General features: G+C 33.0%; 1 long non-coding RNA gene across 1 annotated transcript; it reads right to left on the bottom strand.

Annotated features, from left to right (window-relative positions):
• Positions 1-2,488: 2,488 nt before the first annotated feature.
• On the bottom strand, positions 2,489-19,703 carry LOC130629601 (uncharacterized). Its single transcript, XR_008981991.1, has 2 exons — positions 17,737-19,703; positions 2,489-2,807 (listed from the first exon to the last, which is right to left on the bottom strand). It is a non-coding gene; the product is annotated as an uncharacterized LOC130629601 (long non-coding RNA).
• Positions 19,704-21,680: the final 1,977 nt, after the last annotated feature.

The following is a 21,680-nucleotide window of genomic DNA, read 5'->3' as shown; positions in this document are numbered from 1 at the left end:
GCTGTACAATTTCCAATTGAAATCAAAATTAACTAACAAGTAACGTAAACATCTGTACTATAAGAAGGGTGTAAAGCGGCTATGGAAAATATAAATTGGTAATAATCTTTTCTAAAAAAACATTCTAAATGGAAAGAACTTTTGAAACCATGCACTATCAATTTTGGTCATTTTAATCGCACCAGTCGGAATTTTAATAATGTAAATGTTTATCTAAATTATGCTCTTGACACATGCGAAAATTGAATCAACCAATTTAACATTTCAAAATGTTCAAGGTATAGCATAGGTGTTCATATATTATCTGTCATATAAATTGGATCGTGTAGGAAGGTCTGAATAGAATACTGCACTTAAATACAAAACACAATTACAAAGAAACACCGGCCGGCGGAAAATTACTATGCGACAGTGATCACACATACGACGACCCAAGACATTTCTCCCGCGCTTACCACCCGCAAGGATTCGGACATGTTTATGTTTTAAAAACACACGAATTCAGCTTAGACATTTGTAGCAATCTTGTCGCGTCGGAGAAATACTACAGAGGCGGTAAAAGTGATAAGAAAATCAAGTATAAGAACTATCATAAACTTGGTGAGCCATACTCCAGCTGGAACATAATAGAAAGTAATATGAATTCAATTCTATGGAAACACATAACACATAAGGTCATGTGCAGAATTGGGAATTTTTTCTTTGATGTAAAACCAGCTGATACATCATCTTGGGGGTGCATAACAACGAAAGAGGCACAAGACGAAGTAAAGAAACTGTATTATGTTACCAATGCACAAAAACGGAATGGAACCTACATGCCGTAATCAAGTAACAACATTAAATTGATTCGAATGAAATCTATATATATACAAGTTGTTTACATATGTCAATCAGCCTTTTTATCTTAATGATAATTGTAAAAATGTTGTCTAACCCACCTGCTATGAGTTTCTGAAAGAAAATTAAAACCTTTAAAGGACTTCAGACAGCAATAACAACAGGAGGAAATTTATTTAATCTTCAAATTCAATTATCCAACATTCTTATTCGTCCTAGTCTAATTCGTACTTTTACGCTCTCTCTCTCTCTCTCTCTTTGTAATATGTTTTTTTGAAACAAAAATTGAAAGAAAATTATAAATGGCAATTCCGAACTTACAATGGAGGTGGTCCTACTTTTGACGTCACTTTTTATAGTTAAATCCTTGATTTTCCCAATTTAGTAAATTGTTCTTATAAAAGTGTTTTTACAGTATTTTCGGCGTTTTATTTGAAAGTTTTTTCGTTTAAGTAAAGTCAATAAATTTATCATGAGTTCAAATATGTATGAACATCTCGACTTGGTGGGTCTCTTTCCAAAAGAGGATGTCAACTCTGGGGGAGCGGTTAAAAGCAAAGTTGACATTGGTTGACGGAAGGCGGGAGAAAGAGACTAAATACTTAAATTATTATCTTATATGTACATAAAAAGACGATTGATAGAATGTATATATATTTTTTGTGAATAATCTGTATGATAATCTGCAGATGAACAGAATTTGCTTGTTAGTTGTGAGAAAGGTGGACGTACTTATCACATGTTTTAATAATTGTTTTGTGCGTTAAGATGTGTGTTTATTAAATTTAAATTTTAAAAACATTGAAATATCGCACTAATTTAAGCCGGATTTCCACTTAGAAATACAACGTATCGCAAGGCAATGCATAATTTCAGTTTCAACGATTGGTGCAAAAGACAACTATTCTTAATTATTTTTTTGTTTGTTTTCTTTTTAATACGTATATTACAAAAAATTAAATCCTACCTTTCACTTATCGACACATATATACCAAAAGATCACGCTTGTCTATTGAGATTAGATACGATATGGGCAGCATATTTTATACTCGCCTCACTGTCACGTATCGCTAATCGTTGATAAAATAGATATTTGTTCAGTTAAAGTTTTCACCTTCCAGTTAGTATAATAGCAAAATTCAGAGCTTGCGGTAACTGCAACCTATATCTGAAACTTCATTTGTCTTTGTTTTTTTGCCGACATTTTGTGTTAACATTCACGATGTCGTGAAAACAAGCCAAGCTTTTTACACCGAAAAATTGGGCTAAAATTAGCGAGTTAGTTTTTTCAACTAAGACTACATTTAAGAAATTGAGGAAGTTCTAATTGCATTCGCAAATGGTCGATTTCATAGCAGAAAAAGGGCGGGAAATCTAAAAGTAAACACAACTAGCAGTAATGCTCGTCGAAACAACTTATATATACACCACAAAGGAATCTGTGGTAATATCTCTATGTTTAAAAATGATAACAAATTTACAGCAAAAACAATAAATTGCTATTCTCTCCGGAAACAGTTCCAAAAACTCAAACATACGCGCATCAATATCTATGAACAAAAACTGAACTTTGTTTAATAACAAAACTAATTGTACTTAATTTCATTCAAACGGCGGGAAAAATAAGTTAAATGGATAAAACAGCGAATAAAAGTTAAGTGTTTTATTTTTATATTTTTAAAGCCAGTTTCCTTTGCACAAAAATACAAAACCTAAGTCATTCATTTGTTTTAATTGGTAAATCAAAGAATAAATGCTTTTTTTATTATCACCAGTAGTTTTACCCGCCAGCTCGATGATAATTATGGTATATTCACTCGCTTACTCGTAAATTTGCTTCTGTAGTGTAAAACGGAAAGCTGGGATTTCATTTATATGCTTTATGTTCACATCTCTCATTGCTTTACTTGTGTGAATCCAAGCGTTACGAATCATTCACGCTTAAACAATGGAATTTAGTTACCGTTCTAGAGAAATAAAATTTGCATTGTAATCAAATAAACAAGCAACAGTAATAACAATAACAATAACAACAACAGAAGTCTTGTCGTGGGTTTGTATTTTCTTGCACATACTGAGCAATATGGATAATAAAAGGGACTTTTCTTTTGCTTTTCGAAATGTTAAAAGTAAGGATATTTACAAACAAACTTTAACATTATTTATAACTTTTTCATTCTGTTCAAACGGGAAATCCACAACGCTGATTGGCTGAAAAGCCTTCACAAAGGGCTTTATACCGCACAGTTCAATTCTCAAAGCAACCAAAATAGTGGTTATATTTGTAAACAAATAACACTACTGGAGAAACAGTAAAACATAGCTAGCTAGTCACATACAGACAGCTAGACTCAAAATCTAGTTAGCTTAAAAAAGTCCAATATCTCGAATCACTCCGTCAAACAACAAGAAATGTTGATATTGTAAATTCACTGCGTTCTTTGTATAAGCATTCATCAGCACAATGACAAGAAGCAAAATGGCGTCGAATTTCTGCGATAGCCTGGGTAAAAAGTCTCCAACCCAATAGGGTTAAACTACAACAATAACAATAGCTAGCCTAATGAAGACGTCGAAAACGGAGAAAGCACTGTCGAAAACACCAAAACCATTCTGTTAGCTCTACATCAAGCACATTTACCAATTGTTTCGACAAATAACTCAAATTTATGATCAATAAAGTTAAGTGAAGTATATTTGGTAAAATCGGCGTTCTTCTATTACTTATAGGTCCATAAAGGGAGATTTTCACGAAGCGAATTAAACTGCGAATTCGACGGCAAATTGTATCTGAGCATGCCCAGTTTTGTTTGTTTTGATAAAGCATCGCAATATTCGCTTCGCTGAAAAGTAGAAACAGTTCCTACTTTTTCGCGGCTAAAGGTTTCGCTGCTAGTTTTTGACCAATCAGAACGCGGTTAACTAATGTAAACAATGAATTTAGCGCCCAATTTATTTTGTCGTGAAAATTAAAAAGGGAATTCGCCATCGAATTCGCCGTCGAATTCGCCGTTCAATTCGCTACGTGGAAATCCCCCTTAATAAGAAGATTATTATTATTATTAATTTTTCAGTGTTTTCGATCCCCCGTAAGCTTATTAGAACGAAAAGATTACTGTTTTCAACAATTTTCTTTTATTGTTGTTTATAATGTTTGCAGCTTTTAGATTCACAAGGAAGGTTTTAAAAGATATTAACACCTTGCCACATAAAATAATTTAAATTTGTTCCGAAGAATCGGAAACACGTAACTTTTGAGTTTCGAAAACACCACCGATGGGACAACGTATTTCCGCATTTCGTGCCGCACAGGTTGCTAATTTTTAATAAATAGTATCAAATATGATGTTAAGTTTGTTTCGAAACTTCAAAAACATTCAAAACGTGATCTCTTATCTCGCAGTTTCGGATTTATTATTGATGCGTTGTGATTCGTTCCCGAATTTTGTTTCATAAGTTACTAACTTGTATAACTTTCTTTAATTTGTTATGAAGAAATCATAACATTCGAAACATATTTTCTCATCTCGCACTTTCCAAAATATTATCGATTGGTGCTACTTGTTTCCGCATTTAATATCGCACACATGATTAGTGCAACCCACTAAAGGTATAAAAGGACTCGGTGTTGATCATTCAGTCAATCTCATTGAAGATTGATAACTGACAGTTCTCTTTGGTGATCATTATTATCAGTATTTGGTTTTGTGATGGCTTGCTTTTTTTTCTTACTGGCAGTAGTGGTAACGTTCTGTAGTGTTCACTCTCAACTGATAACAAAAGATTTTGTTGGATACTTGAGGCAGTTTGATGGTAAGCCTCATATTTTAATCTCATTCTCTGAAGCCTATGTTCCTGTAGTAATATAATTTAACTAAAAAAATTCATCTTTTTTTGCATTTAACATGACTTTGGACATACTTGAAAGGGATGAAACAACGGAGTTTCAGTTCCGAAGATATTGAATTAGTGCAAACTTAGCCAGCTATCAAGCTAACATTACAACCATTAGTGCAAATTCAAAAACTCTGTTATCTCTTATAAAAAATATATGCAAAAAATCACATATGAAAATATACATGTTCACTCAAACCAACATAACCGTGTTCACACTAACCCTTTTAATATAGGTTTTCTTTGGAAAAAATACAACCAAATTGTGGAACAACATAGTAGAATAGTGCTCAGTAGTTTTGTCTCTCTAGAATTTTTTTGAATTTTAAACAATCCCGTTGTTTTTAATTTTTAGGACCATGTTTGGATTTCTCTCCGAATTCTGACTTCTGTAAATTAGCTGCAACGAAAGTACACATCTGCAAAAAGTATAAAGAATCAGCAAGAGCACACTGCAGAGGTACATGTCAACTTTGTGGTAAGAATATATTAATATTATCCATAGTTTTAAAGTTTTATTTCTTTAACTTTCTACAACATTGTGTCTGGGGTTCCTCCCCATGAATTTCAATGCTGATAAAAGAAAGAAGATTTAAGAAAGAATTAATTGTTTGTACGTCTTCTGATTAAAACTTAGTTATTTCAGTGTTGATTATAAAACCAGACTGGATAACTTGGTCCTTTCCATAAAAGAAGTCCTTTTCATATTTTTCTTGCTAGTCGTGCTAGTTTCGTTTACATCGTTTTGTGCTGAATATGATATATACTTCAGCATTTTTACACATTAGCCAAGCAAGTGACCAAAATTTGAAAACAATTCTAAAGGGCTTTCTCTTTATTGTGATGTCACACGTCTCTGTTACACACTTTTTATTGAAAATAATTAAGAAAAAAATTTAAGTTCAAAACAGCAAAACTGTTAGTTCAATAGTATGACAAAAAACATATTTGTTTAACCTTGTGCAGAACAAATTTGTGTAAAAAAGGTGAAATGTTTTCTTCTCAACATTGCTCGTTCGATTGTTAAATGTTTCTGGTCTGTTAATTTAATAATTTTGATGCCAAACTAATCGCTCGAAGATTGGGTATGTTGTGGTATAGCGATAGAAATCACGAAAAAAATATTATTATTGGCAATTGTTAACCGTCTGGATAAATAAATCTGTTTTTTAATTCTTAAATATTTTGAAAAATTGACAGTTATTACAATTTTAGCTTCGAGTTTCTTTCAGACGGTCCAAAGAAAAAAGTAAATCTGTGTTGCCTAGCAACAGTGCTGTTAGCGATTACTTACGGGTTTGTAAAAATCGACAATTATCTTTCAATGATTTCACTATTTTCGCTCACGGGAATAATTTTTTTGACCTCGAATTAAAAGAGAGTCTGTTCATTATGCGTGATATACTCATTTTAAATTAGAACATACGTTCTATGCCGCTATTGTTATTCGACAAAACATAACTTTACAATTAATATATTCTTATATATATTATATTGAAATCCATATTATATAATTTCATTACTTAAGTCTTGATAATAGGTGTTCACACCCTAAACACGTCAAAATTAATTTCATTTTTATTCTCCAGTTCAGTTCTAACTAAAACCAACTGGTCTCAAGATCATGCTGACTTGTTTAGCGTTCCAAATTAACAAACAAATCCTTTCATAGCTCACTTGCAAAATAATTGTAAGCGGTGTAAATAACATTAGACCAAACCATTATCAACTGAACTCAGGTGAAATCTTGCTTTTTATGTTTGTAAATGGACAGAAATACAGAGAATTCAAAATTGATTACTTTAAAGTTGTTAAAAAATGGAATAAAAAGCTATAAGATTTTTGTTTTAAACATAACGCTAGTTATAATTTTAAGAAATATATATTTTTTAGCTCCGAAGGAATTACCACCTCTACCTGACTGTGCGTTCACAAAATTTGGTTGTTGTTGGGATAACACAACTGCTGCAGTAGCTCCTACCGACGGTGCAAATTCTGGATGCAAAAGTAAGGGGAACTTTTCTGATTATTTTTTTATGAAATGTTACGATCAATGCAAATTTAACAAGCTAGTAGATAAGTTAAATCTCAAGTTACGAGAGGCAATCAATGAGTGTGACTAAGCAAATTAAGATATACAGCAGAATCTAACATTTCTAAAGTGTTATCAAATTCGGCTTTACGTTGTATAATCCACATTTTTCTCCTAAGGTAAGCAGTTATGCTGGCAGGACCTTTTTATGTGTGCAGATCATGAGGCGGGCTGGCTCGGCAAATCTACTTGACTCACTTGCCGGGCCGGCCTCTAATTTGTGTTTACATTAAAAAAAAACTACCTCTGAAGGCGGGCTGGCTCTGAATAATAAAAACATGAAATAATGCCGAGTAAAAGAAATAATTTTCATAACAAAAGAATTTGATTACGTGAGCATAATTAAACCATTTCTCTTAGCCGAGCCAATCTGCTTTGTTACTGTTTACATGGAACTTTTTTCAGTTCGCTTGCGGAAATCTGGGGTAATATAGGCGAGATCTAGGCAAGCGGCCCAACCCGCCTCTCCATATCAACAAAATTTAAAATTCCATCAAGAATACCACTTAGCCGGATCTCGGCAAACCGGCTTCCATATACAATACGTTGATGCCATAATCAACTAACTTTTTTATTCCCGAAATCTCTGCAACCTGTACATTTACTTGATCAATGTTTTAAGCTTTATATAAAGGTGTCTAAAAATGTCTTTGCATACAGATTGCTTGATTCTTTTTTTTTATTGTCCATCTGCATAATTAGATTTTTCCACTGACCTTACAACAGAGAAGCCCTGTGTCCTCCTTTGAGCTATCTCAGAAAAGTTGAATAAAAAACGTTTGTTTTGGTTAATTTCATCGCAGTTTATAAAGATGACACTTCCGGAAAAAGCCGTACGTTTTGCGATAGCTTTAAATCCGATTGTCACGACTGGTTGCTCGGACAGGGTTCATGAGAATATATTGTGCTGAGTCATGTGGCGTTCCTAGAGGTAAGTGCTTATAATTTATTATAAATACCAGCAGTAAACTACATGAATGAACAATTTAAGGATTAGATCTTTTACTTGCTGTGCATATTTGACAGAGATTTAAGAAAATGTTTAAGTGAATTGCGGGTTTTCCGTAGCGTAAACAAAGATCTCCTCTACATGAATCTTATTGCTAACATTACAAAATTCACCAAATAAATAGTTATTTTTTAGACTTAAGAGTTATGTCTTTGTTGGTTATAAGAAAGTGAATAATTTGAAATATAATTGACAACAGTCTATAACCAACTAATAACCAACTAATAACCAACTAATGATCAGCCAATAACCAACAAATAACCAACTAATAGCTAACTAAATAATTGTTTGACCAATTCTGTAGACTACAACTTAAATATGAATTCGTGCGAGGATGATCCCCACCTTGGCCACTTTTGCAAATATTGGAAAGATGATGGGAAATGTGAAATAGAAGAAAAGAAGATGAAAGTGTTATGTGCCAAGACGTGCAATTCATGTATGTTGTTAGACTTTCTTTACAGTTTCAAACGACCTTTATCTACACAAAGGTTGAGGCTGAATGTTGTGTGTTTGTTAAGATTCGTTCCTCATTCGCAAGACCGTTCATTTTTTTATACTTAACTAAAAAATCTACATTTCAATTTCGTTATTGTATTTACTTCTAATGTAATAATTTCTGCCAAGCGTTGTGAATAGATTTCCGGCATAGACGGAAAGTATGGAGATTAGCCGGTATCCAGAAGCATTTTATTCGTGCAGATTAATGGTATACTGCATATTTATGTACTTCTACTTTCTAACATTTATTTTAGGTTCGGAAAAGTAAGAAGAACTGACAATTTCATTGTTTCATTGACAATTCCATTGATTACTACTGATTACTACTGATCATTATTGATCATTATTGATCATTATTGATCATTATTGATCATTATTGATCATTATTGATCATTATTGATCATTATTGATCATTATTGATCATTATTAAATTAAATTTGCTCTGTAAGATCCGAAAATCTAATGCTAACTGTTACAATTGGCTAATCGGAACGTCTTGCTTTATGCTAATCTTTTTAAAAATGATATGATTTCCTTTATCTATTACTTAAACATATTATGTAACTGCATGAAGTAATAATAGATTGTAACATGAAACATGAAATATACTTTTTCTCTTTACATCTTACCACACCATTTGTATTAAATAACTGTTTAATTATTTCCTTGCATTTCTCGCTGATCTAAGCTCAAGCACTGTGAGAAGCCTTGTGAAAACTTTGGTCGTAAACACTGTACAATTACCAATTGAAATCAAAATTAACTATCAAGTAACGTAAACATCTGTACTATAAGAAGGGTGTAAAGTGGCTATGGAAAATATAAATTGGCAATAATCTTTCCTAAAAAACATTCTAAATGGAAAGAACTTTTGAAACCATGCACTATCAATTTTGGTCATTTTAATCGCGTCACACAGAATTTTAATAATGCAAATGTTTATCTAAATTATGCTATTGACACATGCGAAAATTGAATCAACCAATTTAAATTTTCAAAATGTTCAAGGTATAGCATAGGTGTTCATATATTATCTGTCATATAAAATTGGATCGTGTAGGAAGGTCTGAATAGAATACTGCACTTAAATATAAAACACAATTACAAAGAAACACCGGCCCGGTACTGCTCGGAATTTAATCGTATTTACCGTGAATCAATAAATATACGCCCACACATAAACCAGCCTAAGATAAATACGTTACACCAACAACAAAAGGCTTTTTCTTGCTCCATTTCAACTATTTCCACCTTTCAAAATGAGAAAAATATTTTTTTTTATATTAAAAAAATAGCTGTGCTTTGTATAGTGTGTAGTTGTGGTGAAATAATGTCCCTCAACCGCATGTCCTAGGTGTAGGCATGCGAAAGGACAAATATAGTATATTCTTATCGACTGTGGGAATTTCGGTAAGTTTATCAGCAAACTAACCGCTTTCGCATGCATAAAAACTTTAAAACATGACCTCGACGAGCCTGGTTTAAAATCTTAATGGAGTTGATTCAATGCACTGATTACTAATTATTATGTTCCTGAAGACTTAAAGATTAAATTTGAAATATCGAATCAAACTATCTCGTTCTCGGTTTTACCTTTAAACATCAAATATAGTTTGTTTGACAAATTTGAATTTATGCTAAGTTTAAAATAATTTATCTTTTTCTGAAACATGATATTCTGACACGCAATGTTATCGTAATTTAAATATTAATTTAATTAAATTTACGATGCTGCAGCAACCAAGACAAAGCAAAACCGCAGGCGCTGCAATGTGCATTGACGTGGATTTCTTTTACCTGTTAAAATAGAAAATTCCTGTGTAAATGCATTATTTGTGAGTCACTGTTAAAATTTACTAGTATCTTGCATTTACAGATTATTTTCTGGTATAATTAAGGGATTCAAGAAAAGGCTTATATATCTTGTAAGCGACTTTAACCTGGATGTCCTTGATTATGATTCACATATTAAAAAATGTATTGGTTTTATGGTTTCAAAACTTTTATTCCAGTTATAATTAGAGCCAGCTTTATCGTCCACAGACCACATATTAACTAACGCATTTTAGACAGAGCAAATACACCCGATCACTTTTCTATGTTACTTACATCGAAAACAAAAATAAAGGATTTTTGTCAGTATTATACAACAATTTCGGGGAGATAGATCGATGATGAAACCATTGTGAACTTTAACAAAGTAACTAGAGCAAATTAGGTCGTTATTACACATATAGATAACATTGATGATGCTTACAACAATATTCTGCAAATATTTTTAGGTTTGCATGCAAAACCATTTTTGAAGATGGGAAAACAATCAAAACAATCAAGAACATAACAATCTGTTTATTCCATGGATCGCACAAGCAATCATATAAAAAAACTATTTAGAGCTTTAAAATACCAATCTAAAAAACTATACTATGCAAAATCTAATGAAAGATGGGCTTGGCAAAACACGGTGACTTATAAAACAAGTTATAATTGAAAAAAATAAAACTGAATGATCTACCTGGCGGAGTTCTTGTCAACAGAAATGAGAGACGTGATTAAATTTATTGCAGAAAAATTTAACGATTTTTTTTATGAGTGTGGGTTGAAAATTAGCAATCTGCTAATTCACAGAACCTATCAATCTTATTATCTCAGACTTCGGCAACTATGCCTGACTATCACATCACTAATAAGATTTAAGTGTGGCCATTTTTTGTTCATTAAAGTTACACAAAAGTCCAGGTTTTGACGAAATAAACTCCAGGTTAACTAAAGCTGTATTTTATACTATAAAAGATACTTAAAATCCGTCAGTTCTGCAATACCAAGCTCGTACTTATGGAATAACCTTTTAAAGACTCTTTCTCTCGTTTTAAGAGAGGAGCAAAGCAGAAACACCGAAAAAAGAACCACGTAGCTATTTTGGAGCCTTTAAGTTGTATTTTTTTAAGCCATAGTTGCTTAGTGATGAGTCTTCTTCTTTGTCCTGTCAGCCAACTATTATAAATTAATATTTATAAATTTGTTATTGACGAAATAGCATTAAAAATTAATGACAAAAATGTATTAGAAAAACAAGATTTTTAATCGTACGTTCTTTAATAAACGCCCTGTTTCTAAAACGCCCGTCAAAAAGTTAGAGTTTTCGTCATGTAATAAATTTCGTTTTGTTGAATTTATAATTAAAATTCGTTTTGAATTTATCATGAAAATATATATAGAAAACATATTCAAATTTCTCAATTTTTTTAATGAACATTCATAGAATTTACTTCTTTCATTGAGCGGTAGTGAAAGCAGCAATGAAAGGATCATTACATCATTGCCTTGTTGTTCATCTCAATTAACGCCAAGGGAGTTTAATAGCGTTCATGTTTTTAAGCTTTTGAACTAAACAATAGACAATTAAAAGATAATGACATGAATAGTTAACGTTATAAAGAAGATCAAACTACAAAAACTTCTGTTGCACGATCACAAATTCAAAGTTATCAAGAGGACAATCTTATCAAAAGACAGTAATTATTTTTTTAGTTTTCTTGTTGTCGTGGTCATCATAACACGTTGCAGATTTTTTTTAAAAAAAAAAAATCTTTAAAGTTGATGAACAGAATACAAAGTATTCAGCAAATAAGACATCGAAGCTTTTGGAACGTCAAAAGAATGAGGTTGAGTTGTAATCGTGTGAACCAGACATTATTTAAAGTTGTATTCATTTGTGTACAACTTGTATTTATTGCGTTCTTGTATAAAGTTTTGTTGCCTCCGGCCGAGACAAGCATTGTGGATGAATCGCTTGAAAATGAACTCGGTTGTAAGATGGAAAAAATCGAATTAAAACTCAAAAAAAGTAACGACACGGAGTTCTTTCATTTCGTTGTGAACAAAAAGTACAAAGATAGAACTAACAATGCGAGATTTTCATCGAACAGAGAATGTTTTAAACATGTCGGATCAACAAATTTCAATCAGACGCAGATTGTACTCATTACAAATTTTATTTTATACTTCGACAAGATCCACAGAGAGAAAAACTTAATGTACCATAAACTTCCTCCGACAGATAAAGAGATCGAAGCCAGAATGTTTGAGCTTGTTGAAGCGCTTCAACATAACTTGAATCACCCTAACATCAAAAGCGTACACGTCTTTGTCGAAACGATGAGCGCCGTCAACTATCTTCGATCGCTTGTGCTTAGGAACAGCCATAAAATGGTCATACAATACTCAGCTAAACAATACACATTCAAAACCTTGATTGTTTATTCTACCAAATGCTTCATGAATGAACTGGTCATGATAGGACAACAGGATATCTTATTTGGCCAAGGATGGAACCTTGTGTCCTATAAAATCATGTCCGAAAATCGATTAATGTATGCATTGTCTAGGAAGCCTGCATATAAATCGAACTGCTTTTATACCCTCAAGGCATCTTACTGCGATCGAGAAAACCTAAAAGACAATGCGTATATAGGTGCGCATGATGTTTTTGTTTTCCATGTAAAAAACATTTTCACACCGGCTATCATAGAAATGTTTAACTACGAGCAAAATAAATTTGGGGGAGAGAATCTTTTAATATGGATTTTTAAGAAGAAGTTAGGATATAAAGTTACCAATCCTTGCCTAACATTGTATATCCACCACCAACATTGTATACCTATACGAAGTATGAGCAAGACAAGGAAACGCGTGAACAATGCCACTACATCGGGTATGGCTGGCTATACAGACAAACTAACGCCTTAACTTTTTTATTTATTTATTTACTTACACAAAAATGTAAACTTTGCAATTAGTAGTGAATTTGTGATAGATGTTTTTCAATGGTTTTGTTTAGTTTAATCTTTTTATACTGCTGTTGGGTCGATATGTTGATAGTGCTTACACAAGGGATTTACCTGGCTTATTTTACTTGAAATATTTAGTATTTATTTATTTATTTATTTAACAACATTGTATACCTATACGAAGTATGAGCAAGACAAGGAAACGCGTGAACAATCCCACTACATCGGGTATGGCTGGCTATACAGACAAACTAACGCCTTAACTTTTTTATTTATTTATTTACTTACACAAAAATGTAAACTTTGCAATTAGTAGTGAATTTGTGATAGATGTTTTTCAATGGTTTTGTTTAGTTTAATCTTTTTATACTGCTGTTGGGTCGATATGTTGATAGTGCTTACACAAGGGATTTACCTGGGTTATTTTACTTGAAATATTTAGTAGCTGAGTTTCTATCTATATGAAGTTGATTTAGCAAAAAAATTAAAATTGCGCCCTCAACAGGTGGCCAGCTACACCCATATTTCCAAGGTCCGTTATGCAAAAATTAAACATGAAATTTTTTTTTAGAATATTTAGCGCATTTTGCGATATGTGATCGATGTATTAGATTTTATTTTATTGCGTGATGTTTACGGCTTTATTAGGCCCTCACTTTTTATTTTGCGACTTGTAGGCGTAATTTACGCCCTTATTTTGCAATAAATCACTTTTTATCTGTTTGGCACCCTATTTTTGGTTAATTACAGTTTTAGCACAATGGGCACCCTATTACATATGTGTTGGCCTAAATAACATTGAAACACAAATGTACTAAGTATTATATAGAAACTGTTATGAAATTTCCATAGTCAACATAAGATAATAAGATAATAATAAATATAATCATTTTAGCGCCTCAATATAATAATAGGTAGAAATGTATATAAAACAAACAACTAAAAACCCAATATTCTATATTCCATTTATCACGTGACCAAAACTAAAGATTTTTCGGTCACTTTAATTATTTTATGTCAATTAACATTTGTGCGAATTTTTTTAAAAAATAAGCAAGTACATCAGAAAATATATGGTAGGGCATTTGTTTTGTTTTGATCGCTCGCTCGCACGTAGTAGACTTATTACGAGACTCGATTTATGCTATCAAACAATGAGGAAGCATTACCCAGCTTCAACATGCAAATGAAGAGACGCGACAACATCAGTTATCGTGGTCAAGGATATTTAACACACTGCTTGGCAGTGTGTTAGTGATGAACAAAATAGTTCTTCTTCAATATGACTTACACGCATTATACTCGCCCGTCATGATCAGAGGTCTGATCGGGGTGAACCATTCTCTGTTGAGAATGAAATACAGATGTGCTATGATAAATATTCACCTATATTTTAAAAGTTGTGACGTAGTTAGGTCACTCTTTGTTTTTTTGTTTTCTAAAAGCTTTTTATTTTTGTAAGATTTGGTTAGCTACATTACGTTTTCTAAATTATAAACAAACAAATTTTAAGATTTTAGCCATAAACTCAGATTTTAGGGAACATTCTAACGCCAGCTACCTACTCATGTTTATAGGTATTCTTTTCAAGTTTTTAACCAGTTTGATATAAAGGCTATTTATCCCAGCCTATATTGTTTTGAATTATTGTTATAACAATCAGGCAATGTTATCAGATATCCGGCGGTAATGTAACATAGTTACAGTCAGAGGGGAGACAATCACAAAGCCCTATTTTTTAATAAAAAATCTACTTTGCCTCTCCTTTTCAAACACTTCGTATTAATAGAGATATTAAGTAGGAATAATTAATTCTTATGAGTCTAGGTGCTAAGAAAAACGATTAATCACTCGTTTTCGGCACTTTTAAAACTATGTTGCTGTGAATTTGTGTTACATCACATAACTGTACTACAGCTTCCTACTTCGATGGGAGGCGCCGTCTATCTACGCCCAAACGTTTAACCTGGCGTTCAACGCCGGTTCAACTAGATGATTTGAAATAAAATATTATAACAATTTATCAGTAGTCGATACACTAGTTAAAAAATCCACATGGGCAAAGAATGATGTTAAGGCCTGGGGTTCTAGCTACAGTGCGTTAATATTTGGCAAGTGTTCTTACCACAGCTATGGATCAACCCATGCCCTGCGAAGAAAATTTGGTAAAAAATGCAGGTGTATACCTAATGTATTAATTTAGAACACAGGACCCACACTGATAAAGGGCTTCCAGCCTTATCCATTTTCAATAATAGTTAATCAATTAACCAATCATGTTATTGACGTTGTGACGTTTAACTTGTCGATTAGCATTTGAAAAATGCCTTTTTCGGCAACTTTAAAAAAAATAAACACACGCATCTTGCCAGTTACAGACAGAAACACAGAAGTAGTCTATTATTATAAACGACTAACTGTTTAGCCCGTAAAAAATCTACTTAGGAGGAATAGCAATGGAAAGGATCCGACATGCAAATTTTGTTGATCCAAACAATGGCGTGAAAAATTTTACTTACACTTTTTTAACAAATATGAGAGATTTTCGGCTGCTAACAAACAAAGTATTAAACACTAGCCGGGGGACCCGCGTCGAAACGCCGGGTTAAGCCAAAAGTAGCGGTGTGACTTTAGCGTAAACTAAAATTGGTCACACATCCAGATAGTGCGCTGTAGGTACAGATATGCAGTATGTTATTAATCGAGTGAAGCGCACAGTACAACCCGTTGTTACCCTGACATAACAAACGCAATCGGTGAATATTATTTTAAAAAAAAAAAGAAAAGTTTCCGTGAAAGTTAAAAAATTATTAGCGACACCAGGGTGAGCGCTTAGTACAGGTAAGCCGTCTTGCACATTCACATAGCCCTAATACCGAAAAGAAACAGCCTGTTTTTACACCTGGTAAAGCAAAACAATCGAGCAAAGTTGCTTTATCTTGCGGTGAAAATTTCTGTAAGAGTTTAAAAATTAATTGTGCCACCGGGCTGAGCGCTTAATACAGGTAAACCATATTGCATATCCGTATAGGCATAATACCCTTTTTTCTATAAAATTTATCTCAACTTTGACTTAAATAAAAAAGCTAGAAAAAATCCAATGTTGCATATTCATAAAGGTTAAATACCCTTTTTTAAAATAATAGTTAATGGATCATTGGTTTAACACTATTTGGTATGGGCTTTTTTAACCCTTCTATGTATAGCGGGCGTAAAGCGCCCGTGGGCTGTAACTTTTGTTCAGTTGGATTTTAAGTGACGAAATTTGCCACAAAGAAGCATCAATATGTTAAGACTGAATTAGTGACAAAATATTTAGGTTATCATGTCATCACAGGAAGTGGTGACGTCATAATGAGACAATGGTCGGAAAGAATATGTCTTTTTGAAAATTCTTGTTTTTGATCTTTTTAAAACTATTCAAAATAGTAGTCATTAAAAAGTAATATAAGAATGTAGGATATTATTAAGAACATATACAGGTGTTATGAAGACAAACGATTTCTCTAGGGAGAAAATAGAAATTGATCAGAATTTAATTTTTTTTTTGAAAAATCGATATTACAGAACCTTCGTGTTAGGAGCTGTCAAGCAATAAAGCTTGGTAAATCTTTGCGCACTTATGTCAGTAACTACTCAATCAGTGCAAATTGGATTGACATGTGACAAAATGACCTATGACGTCATCATATCAGGATATCTTATAATATCTTTTAAAAAAACTTTCTCGCAACTTTCGTAAAATAAAAAAAACAGGAAAAAACAGTTGTTACCCCATCCGGTTAAAAATTCACTCCACAATTTTATTTTTTGGAATTTTTTAAAAGATGTAGCTACCTAACTGCATTTAGCAAAATAATAATTAATTAAGAATTTGGTTGTAGCTGCATATGACTATTTCACTTTTTAGCTAGAGCTAGGCAACATAAAAAAAGAAATTATATAACAAACTGAATAAAAACTTTAAAAGATAGGATTAAATAAGACTAGCTATACTGAATAAAAACTTTAAAAAGATTATATATATAACTTATTAAAGGATTATATATAGAATAGCTTTACTGAATGAAATCTTTTAAAGGGTAGGATTAAATAAGAATAGCTATAGCTAGCTAGCTGCTTCCAAAGTCTATGTTCATAGCCAAAATCTTAAAATTGTTTGTTTGAGACTTAAACATGGCTAGAAAACATGTGAAAAGATAAAAAATATAAAACATACAGAATATAAAGGTCAAAACCTGACACCAACCCATCCAAACGAAAATTTGTAGTATGAGCAAATGCGGTCAAAACAAAATCGGTAAAACCATGTCACACTTGTTTTTTAAGGCTCGGCGAGTGACATGACGGGGGTCTATATTAAAAATGGCGTAATAAAATAATAATGCATTTTCTTTAATCCCATAATTGATTTATTGTGACTAAGTTTATAAATTAAAATAATTAAATTAATTGGAGAAATAAATTAATTTACTGAATTTATTTTAATCAATAATGATGTCTTCGATTAAACAACGCCCTGGTTTCTGAAAATTCAGGGGAAGATCAAAGGGACATCGGTAACCCCTTCAACACACAGACAGACGACGGCCATTAATATAGAGACTTACCGGGGAACCTTGCGTCGAAATGCAGGTTAAGCCAAAAGTAACTGTGTGACCAGGCATTGAACACTCTGTGGAGCGCTTAATCACAGCCAGGACCTTTGCCACTTTATCTTGTGTTGCGGCTGTAATATATTTTTCAAAAAATAATTTTCCCGCACAGACATACAGGTGTAATACACGTTTCAAAAGCACAGGAAACGCCAGGTTAAGCAACAGCTAACTGTGTTATACGGCATTGAACGTCCGGTGGAGCGATTAATAAGAGCCGTTAATAGTGCCACATATTCTCGTAGGACAATTTATAACGGTTATGCAATATGTCGTAAAGCAAGTGGAGCGCACACAAACGTTATATATTTAGTATTTCGGTTCTAATGTTTTTTTTTCAAATAATATCTTTCTGGGAACTTAAGCTGAAATAAAAACACAGTTTACAACCCGCTGTTACCCTGTCAAAACAATCGTCCAACCTTTTATTTTTTGGAAAATGTTACGGGTGAAAGTTCAAAAATAAATGTTAATCCGGGCTAAGCACTTAGTGCAGGTAAACAATGTCACACATTGATATAGGCGTAACGCACTTTTCCAAAAACAACTTTATCACAACTTCAGATAAATAGAAACACAAGAACGGCATGTCGTTAACACTGGGCTAAGCGCTTAAGTACAGGTATAACGTGTCGCATATCCGTTTAGTTAAATACTCTTTTCCAAAAATATCCTACCTTCGGTTTAAACCCTATGCAGCTAAACCATCATTCAGCAATTTTATTTTGTGGAAACGTTTTTATAAAAGTTAAAACACAGTTTGCAACCTGTTTTTCCCCTGTTAAAGCAAAAAGAATCATGCAACATTGCTTTATTTTGAAGGAAAAGTTCAAAAACTAATCGTGGCACCGGACTAATCTCTTAGTACAGGTAAACCAAGTTGCACGTCCTTATAAGCGTAATACTCTCTTCCTATACAACTTTAACGCAACTTTGGTTTAAATAAAAACACAGGAAACAACCCGATGTAACCCTGCCGAGCTACAACAATTACTCAGCAATTTTATTGTGCAAAATATGTTTTAATGGCAATAATAAAAGATCTAGCTACCTAAATGTATATAGCATAAAAATTATTAATTAAGAATTTTGTTATAGCTAGTCAAACTGCATTAGACTATTTTTACTCTTCAGCCAGATGGGGCTAAAGAGCTAGTTGGACAGCCACAACACCAACATAAAAATAAATAACAATATACCATATTATGTAAGAATAAGATTAAATAAGACAATCTGTAGCTATCTGACTTCAGTACGATGCTGCCGCGAAATCTACGTTTGCAGGCAAAATCTTAAAATTGGTTTGTTTAAGATTTATCCATGGCTAGAAAACGTGACGAGAAATTCATTTTAACATGCAAAAACATCCAGAAAAAAAATATTTCTATAGGTACAGGAAAGAGAAACGGACTTACCAACAGACTTATTAACACCCCAGCTTTTATAATAACCGTAGGTCGGAGTGCTTCATAATCCGTAAAAATTGCGTGTTGCTGGGATTTTCCAAAGAAAAGCTACGCGCATCCATTTTGAACAAAATCCGGCTATTATTAAAGAAAACGTTATTAAAAAAACGCCGAGGAAACCTCAAGCAAATGTGTGAGCCGGCGTTAAACACTCGAGGAGTGCTTAATAAGAACCGCAAACTGTGCCACACAATCCGGTGGAGAGCGTTGATACAAGTATGTAGTATGTCGTAAATCAAGTGAAGCGCATACACCATTATAGTGTTGCGACTAAAATATTTTTTAAAACAAATTTTCCCGCAACGACAGCTAAAATAAAAACAGAGTTTACAAACCGTTGTTACTCCGTCATAGCAAAAACAATCGGTCAATATTATTTTATCTTGTAGAATAAGTTTTTTTGAGAGTTAAAAAGGTTTTTAGGGACAGCGGGTTAAGCGCTTAGTGTAGCCCAAGCGTATAGGATAACACCCTTTTGAAAAAACTTTCTCTCTAAAAACAAAATAAACAGTCCATTGCTAACACTTGGCAGAGCGGTTAGTCCAGGTAAACAGCACATCCGTACAAGCGTGATACACTTTTCAAAGAAAAAATATCACAGCTTCGGTTTAAGTAAAAACACAGGAAACAATCTGTTGACGTATACGGGTATTATAATATAGCCGGGGTACCCGGTGTCATAATTGTGCGACTTCTTGTTTAACGCTCTGTAAAGAGCGTAAACTGAGTCACACAATCAGGTGGAGAGCTTTAGTACAGGTATGCAGCATGTCGCAAATCGAGTAAGGCGCGCACAACATGATAGTGCTTCGTGTATAATATATTTTTAAAACTTTAGGTAAAAAAAACAGTTTACAGATTGTGATAGCAAAAAACAATCATGCAACATTGCTTTATTATGTAGAAAAAGTTCTTGCGAAATTTCAAAATTCATTCGTGACACTGGGCTAAACACTCAGTGCTGGTTAATCATGTCAAATCCACGTATATATCATTCGCAAAAAAACTTTCTCTCTAAAATAAATTTTCATAACAGTAATTAAAGCAGTAGCCATCTGACTGTATTTAGAATAATTAATATTATGAATTTTGTTGGTAGTAGCCAAGTTGTGTTTGACTGCTTTAACTTTTTAGTTAGAGGTAGCTAAAGAGCTAGCTAGCTGAATAAAAACTTTAAAGAATAGGAATAGGTAAAGCTAAATATAGCTAGCTAGCTATCCAAGCTGGTTCAAAATTTACGTTCCTTGCCAAACTCCTAAAATTGGTGATTTAAGGTTTGTACGTGGGTAAAAAAAACGTAAAAATATATGTGTCTTAATATGTGAAAACAAATAATACAAAATTTAAAGGGTCAAACAAATCTGCAAACGTGACACCATTTTCAAACTAAAATGACCTCGTACCATCCGTTGTTTTCCGGTTGTGGCGCGATTCCGAAATTAAGCTGCGTCCAACCGAAAAACGGAGGTCCGTAAAATCAGGCTCCGCACTATTTTTCCGAAAAAAACTGTGCGCAACCATTTTGAACAAAATATGGCTATTATTATAGAGAAACACAAAATATTAAAAAAAATTAAAAATGAAGTGATTTGACAGCACTACACCCCAAAATAAAAGTTAATAATGACAGACAAAAGCGCAAAAAGATGACATTGATCAATTTGATGCCTGGTGTTAATTTGGTGAAAAACTGTTTAAGAAATCACCGGCTAGCGAAAGACTCATTATCCATAATTAACACATGTGGTATTAACCCTAACCTCAGCAAATATTCTAAAACCACGTAAAGACTGGCTACTGTAGTTACTTTTAATTACTTTCTAACTATACTGACAATTATTTTTCAAAAGATGTATTAACACTAAAATAGGAAGCTAAACCGCAGAGAAAAAGATGTCCTTTTGCGGTAGATAACTAAGCACCTTTAACAGCCTTACCAGTCACAGAGGAAATTACCAGATGTTCAGCGACTTTACTTTCAAGTTATGGTTAGTTTTGTCAAAATAAGTGGCGTTGGAGCTGCTACACTTAAATTGATAAACAAAAGCAAAGCCTTGGAAACATGATCCTTAAATTTAAAAATTGTACACAAACGTACTGGGGAGCTAAACGCCACTTTTAGACTGCAGCTCGAAAGAGATTTATTAATAGACTTGAACAGTCTAGTTGTAAAGACAAAGTTCCCAAATACGCTAAAAATGTTTACAATAGTTTCCTTTCTACCGAACAAGTTAAGACTTCTCTACAACAACTTATATTCATTGCATTCAATCAAAAGTAATGTTTTATACACTTTATATAACCTTTGTAAAGTGTAGTAAGTCAGTATGCAGTTGGAATACTGTAAATCTGTAAATCAAGACAATATAGTAGTAATATAACAAACTTGTCGTTAGCCCATGGAAAATCCACGGGTTCGCCCGTCCTTTTTTT

This window comes from Hydractinia symbiolongicarpus, chromosome 2 (genome assembly GCF_029227915.1).
Source record: "Hydractinia symbiolongicarpus strain clone_291-10 chromosome 2, HSymV2.1, whole genome shotgun sequence".
In the NCBI taxonomy this organism is placed as follows: Eukaryota; Metazoa; Cnidaria; class Hydrozoa; order Anthoathecata; family Hydractiniidae; genus Hydractinia; species Hydractinia symbiolongicarpus.
The sequence above is the reverse complement of the archived record's forward strand: the minus strand, read 5'-3'. Positions and strand labels throughout refer to the sequence as shown.